This window comes from Mus caroli, unplaced genomic scaffold (genome assembly GCF_978045245.1).
Source record: "Mus caroli unplaced genomic scaffold, Mus_caroli_1 scaffold_6, whole genome shotgun sequence".
NCBI classification, from domain to species: domain Eukaryota; kingdom Metazoa; phylum Chordata; class Mammalia; order Rodentia; family Muridae; genus Mus; species Mus caroli.
In genome coordinates this window covers 24338206-24344324 of record NW_028227261.1, presented here as the reverse complement: position 1 = coordinate 24344324, position 6119 = coordinate 24338206, and positions in this window count along the sequence as shown.

Below are 6119 nucleotides of genomic sequence, written 5' to 3'. Positions count from 1 at the left end.
GGAGCTGATAAGTGACATCCTATGGACCCTCTGGCATGGGTGTGAGCTGCAGGCCCTGGTGGCATGACCATCCATCTCATAGTCTGGCATCTGCCATGTTATCCAGATAACAACAGCTGGCCCTGATGTATGAGAGGCAACTCAAGACACCATTCACACAGAAATGTCCCTGAGATGAATCCAGAGAGTTGCTGTTCAAACTGAAAAAGGTTCATATTCTAATGCTGCCCAGAGTCAAGGCTGAGTAAAAGGACGGTCTTATTTTATGGGGTTTTCTGTTGTTGGTTTTGTGGATTGTTTGTTGTTTTGTTTTACAGGGTCTCTCTATGTAGCCCTATCTGGAAGTAGAACTCACTATATGAACCAAGCGGGCCTTAAACTCACAGAGAGAGAAGGGGATAGATGGGGGAGACAGGGGGCGAGAGGGGGAGGGGGAGGGGAGGGAGAGGGAGAGGGGGGGAGAGGGAGAGGGAGAGGGAGAGGGAGAGGGAGAGGGAGAGGGAGAGGGAGAGGGAGAGGGAGAGGGAGAGGGAGAGGGAGAGGGAGAGGGAGAGGGAGAGGGAGAGGGAGAGGGAGAGGGAGAGGGAGAGGGAGAGGGAGAGGGAGAGGGAGACCTGCCTGCTTCTACCTCTTTAGCATTGGGATAAAAGGTGTGCATCATGATACCTAGTGCTACCACACTCTCATCAGAAGACACACAAGCATGAGTTGAGGAATATTTCTAGAAAATGCCCAAGGGGCCAAAAGGAGACCCTGGCTTTGCCTCTTGCTTCTCTGGATGCCACACCACAGCTGGAGCTAGGAAGAGCATTGAACGCTGACAATCGGGTTCCTAAAGACTGGGATGTGGAATTGTTTCATGAAGGGTTCAGGTGTCTGCTGACGTTGTCCAATCTGTGCTGTGGGTACTGGATGCTCTCTTCAGCATCCTTTTCCTCCTGCCGCTGCCCCTGCATCCAGGAGGTTGCCCAGGCCTGTGACGGCTGCTCCAGGCAGCACTGCTTCTTCCTCCTTCATCTCTTTGTTCTTTACATCACTTTAGGGATGTTGGCTTTTCTTGAGTTCTTCTACAGAGGGGTGAAGAGTGGGGGAGTGGACTAACAGGAAAGGAGAAAACGAACAATGTAAAAGTAATTCTGGGGGCTTTCCCATCCCTTTTGCTCCCAAATAATGACAGGGCATTTCTACACCCACTCTAGCCCATTTTAGTTCCCGAATAGATGACACAGAAACCTAGTAAATTTATTAACAGGCTGCCAAAGCTATGCCGGGCAGATCCTCGTCTATTCTAATCTCTATGGCTGCTTACGTTCTCAGCCATGTGGCCCTTTATCTGAGTTTTGCTCTCTGTTCCATGTGTGTCCTAATGGGTGCTCTCCAGTGGAGACCTCACAGGGAATCCTCCTGGTCCCTCTCCTTCCCCTGGTCTCTTGTTTTTCTTTGGGACCTCCTAACTGGGATTGGAAGCCCCACCCTATTCTCTTCTGCTCAGCTATAGGCTGAATCAGCTCTTTATTAGCCAATCGGAGGTGATGGAAAAAGAATCTTTACACATCACGGTGAGAGGAGATGCTCCAATGTCCAGGCATAGCGATCAGCATCTGAACACACAGTGCACAAAATCATCCTCCAACAAGAGAAAGAGGAAGAAAGAAAAGGAACGGAGCTGGAGAGATGGCTCAGCGGTTAAGAGCACTGACTGCTCTTCTAGAGGTCCTGAGTTCAATTCCTAGCAACCACATGGTGGCTCACAACCATCTGTGATGGGATCAGATGACCTCTTCTGGTGTGTCTGAAGACAGCGACAGTGGACTCATAGACATAATAATAAATAAGGAAATTAAAAAAAAACAAATAAACAAAAGGGAAGAAGAAAGAAGGGTAAAGGGAAAAAAGATGAGAAAGGAAATTGAGGATTAGAGTTAGCAATGTGACCTTCACCGTGACAAAGGCAGCTTAGGTAGAAGGATGGAACCAAATGTCTACCTCCTTTGTAAGAGGATCACAGCACACATCCAGCTTTTTCAAAATTATGTCTCAATGCAGATTAGAATGATCCAGTCAATGAGAGAGGGAGAGTTCTCCTGTAGGTGTGAGGAAGGGGCCCGGGATGCTCAAGCACCCAGGCGCATCCTTGTGGTGGGGAGGCTGGACCCAAGCACAGAGACTGGAGTGGGTGGAGGAGGTGTTGAGAATACGAGGAAATACCTTCTGGTTGGTCTGTTCTCAACGTGTGGGGCATGTCACCTTTTAGCCTAAGACCACTGGAAAAGCAAATATTTATATGGTGACTCATAAGAGTAACAAAATTATAGTTATGAAGTAGCAACAAAAATAACATTACAGTTGGGGGGGTCACCCCAACATAAAGAACTGTATTAAAGGGTAGCAGCATTAGGCAGGTTGAGAACCACTGTTCTAGAAAGATGAAAAGTAAGGTCATTATCCCCACCCCCACCCCCACCCCCAGAGAAAAGGACACAGGAAGGTGCTGGAGCTGAGGAGAGACAAGAGGGCCTGACTCTGTCCTCGAAGACCGGAGAGGGTAATAAGATGGTTGAGTCACATGATAGGTGGTGGGCCCAAGGATAAGTGAGATCAGCAGATCGCCCCTCCTGAGCCACTGTCAGCTGTGGGGGATGAGCCAGGGTGTGGTTTTGCAGGTGGTGGCAATTTAATGAGCTGAGCAGGAAAACTAAGGAGTCGAGGATGTATGCAAGGAAGTAATTACTGCTCTGTCCCTGGATCTGGGAGTTAAGGGGGGGGGAATCAAGGACAGGAGGGGGTCCAGGGACAGTGAGAGAAAGGAGGTCCAGTAGATTAAGGGGCTGGTGTGTGAAGGAGCTAATGGAGTCGGGGTTGGGAGTGTAAGTAGACCAGAGGAAAGGTGATGCCTGCTAGGGGTACAATTATCAGTAATGACAACGTCCATCTCCTTGGCCATGAGCACATGAAGCAGGCTGGAAGCCAAGAGCCACAGGAAGAGGGAATGGGTAAACCTCTGCAGGGAAGGATCACCTGTATATAATCTGCCTCCCCAAAGTCGCCATCCCAGCTGAGGTCTTCACTAGGACTTAGGCCTGGGGTCAGCCAGACCTAGATACAAAGTTTCTCTTTTCAATTCTAAGGCCCCATGCAAATGGCTTCGTGTACCCAGTCTTCCTTTCCTCTCAGGCAAAGTGAGCAATCTATCACTCCTGTGCCCAGAGACGGTGTTCTGAAATCTGAGGCGCGGCAAGTGTAAGGCAGAGAGCATGCTCAGTGAGGTGGGTTTGTGAAGGAGCCGCACATCAGTTCCCAGGATGCTTTTCTCTGGGGTCCCTGAGCTAAAGAGTCAATGTAGCAGTCAAGTCCTCAAATCAAATGGTATGAGTGGGAGAGCCTGCCTCTATTTCTCTCCCATCTTACAGAATAAGAAGCTGGGGTCCAGACAGGCAAAGAGACTGCCTTCCATCACTGAGAATCATTATCATAGAGGGCAAGTTCCCTTTTAAAATCAGTTGGAGTCATAACCAAGATTGGGAATATGTTCAGGTTCCTGGCAAAGTTTCACCTGTATAATTCCAAAACCACCCAGATACACCCAGACTCAAGATGCACCCTGAGTGTGTATTCCCTTCATTCATGGATACTCTCAAAGGTGATTTTAATGGAAACAAAAGATCTTACTGGGCACATCTGTGCGTGCTCTCTCTCTCTCTCTCTCTCTCTCTCTCTCTCTCTCTCTCTCTCTCTCTCAGCTTCCTACATCCCCAAGTCAACCCTAGCCACATTGGGCAAACATGGATGGCATTAGCTTTGCTAATGGAAGCGTTGACAAAAGGCTGATTCACAGTACATGTGCTGGCTAATTGCTTGCCCTGCCCTAGACAGAAGGAAGGAGATAGAAAACGAGATTTGAATTTCCTTAGAAAACTTGATCGAGTCTATATGAAGGCCACTGCCCCAGCTTGTCCCTGAATGATTTTCAGCATAGCTGGTCCACCTGGAATAAATCCCTCCTGTTTTCTAACCCCACTTTTTCTATTTATACATTGAGAAGATGGAGAGAGTAGATGCCAACAGCCCTCTTAGCTGAGCCTTTAGGCATGTGTGAGTATGTAGCCTGGTATCTCTCCAGCTACCCTGGCTATTCTGGGACAAACACAGAGAGGACAGAAGGGGGCCTGGCAGAGTCACCTTGACAAGAAACTGCCCTGGTCAAGCATCCAAGGTCTCTCCTCCCTGGTTCAGCGATTCCTTCCCACAGTCCAACTCCATTTTTCTCTTACCATCCAAAATGTCTTGTTTACATCACTATTGTCTTTCTACAGTCGAAAGTTCTAGAAGGCCGGGCGTGGTGGCGCACGCCTTTAATCCCAGCACTCGGGAGGCAGAGGCAGGCGGATTTCTGAGTTCGAGGCCAGCCTGGTCTACAAAGTGAGTGCCAGGACAGCCAGGGCTACACAGAGAAACCCTGTCTCGAAAAACCAAAAAAAAAAAAAAAAAAAAAAAAAAAAAAAAAAAGAAAGTTCTAGAAGAACTAGGACCTCGCCTGACCCATCTCACAGTTCAGCACCTCGTACCTAGTAGATTCCCTGTGAACATATGTTGACTAAAGAATGAATAAACAAATGGATGGGTGTTGTGGGTAGTGCCGGGGCTGTGCCAAATGTGACCCTGTGACCTGTGCCAACTTCTAAGAGGAGGGGTTGACAACAGAGTCAGGAGACCTGAATTCAAGCCCTGTCCTGCCAATTAGTGGTTCTATGGCTTTGGGCACTCACGACCTCTGGAGCCTTGGTTTCTTAATCTGCATATCTAGAAAAATGATCTCACCTGCTGAGGCATATTCTCAGGAATGAGTCGTTACATATGTAACATGACTTAGTGCATGTTTAAGAGAAGGTAAGTTTTCTTCTCCCCTCCCCCATGTCTCCTGGAGACTCAGAGGGAGAATGTGTCGGGGCTATGCCGTGGCTTTGTGGTGGCTTGTGTTGGTTTTGGGGCTTGGGGATTAGACTCAGGCTCTTGCATTCTGAGCCACTGAGCCAAATCCATGTGCAGGAGAGTATTATAGCTGGACCTCAAACACTTTCATCAGAAGCCGCGGGGATCTAGAGTTCAGAGACAACTCAGTCAAAGATCTTATTTTTATTCCCCCCCGTTTTGTGGCACCAGAGGTTGAAGCCTGGGTCTCCAGCACACTAGGTGGGCAATTGGTCAGCGCTTTATATCTCCAGCCTGTTGTTGTTGTTGTTGTTGTTGATGATGATGATGATGTTGTTGTTGTTGACAGGGTCTCACTGCATATCCCCGGCTGACCCAGAACTCAACAGGCAGACAAGGATAACTGAACGTCTCATCCTCTTGCCCACACCACTGGAATGCTGGGGTTACACATCTGGTGGAACGCTCGGGGCCTTCTACAGGGGTTTTTAGAGTGATCTGAGGCTGAGGCCGGCTTTCAGAAAGAAGAAATGTGTGTTCTGGTTTGAGGCAGGTCAAGCTGTGCCCTGACAGAAACTGGGGTATAGTAGCTGTTTCTAAGTCCTGGTTTCTTCTTCCCTGTCTTTTACTCCTTTGTCTGCCTTTTAGGAGAACAGAAGGCTACAGAATTTGCTGTATTATTATTACGAGAATGACAAGAAAAAAATACTGAGGCGATGAATGGGGCGATTCGATTTCGATTCTCCCTCCTGCCCATGACACATATATTTAAAATCTGAAAAGGAGGAGGGGATAAGATTCAAAAGTAGCAATAAGCCTCGGCTTCTATGATCTGTAGAGAGAGAGAAAAAAATAGTAATATCCATCCCAGAAAAACCCTGGGTCGGCCCAGATGGAGCAGAGAGCTACATAGATCTTTAAACTTCCATCAGGACTATAACTGACACTCGCATGCTATGTGATGATGGGTAATAACGCCCTCTCTCTAAGCAGATTTCACCTCACCTAAGATGGAACAGGTACGCCAGGCATGTGGTAATTCGAAGGGCCAATCAAAAAAATAAATTAGAAAGCGGCCGCCTTGTTAACACTGCAACATTACTCTACACAGACCTCCCTCGACTTCTGCCGCTGGAGGGCGCTGTCCCTCTAAGTCCCGGCAGGCTCGGGCCAATCGCAAGCAGCAGCTT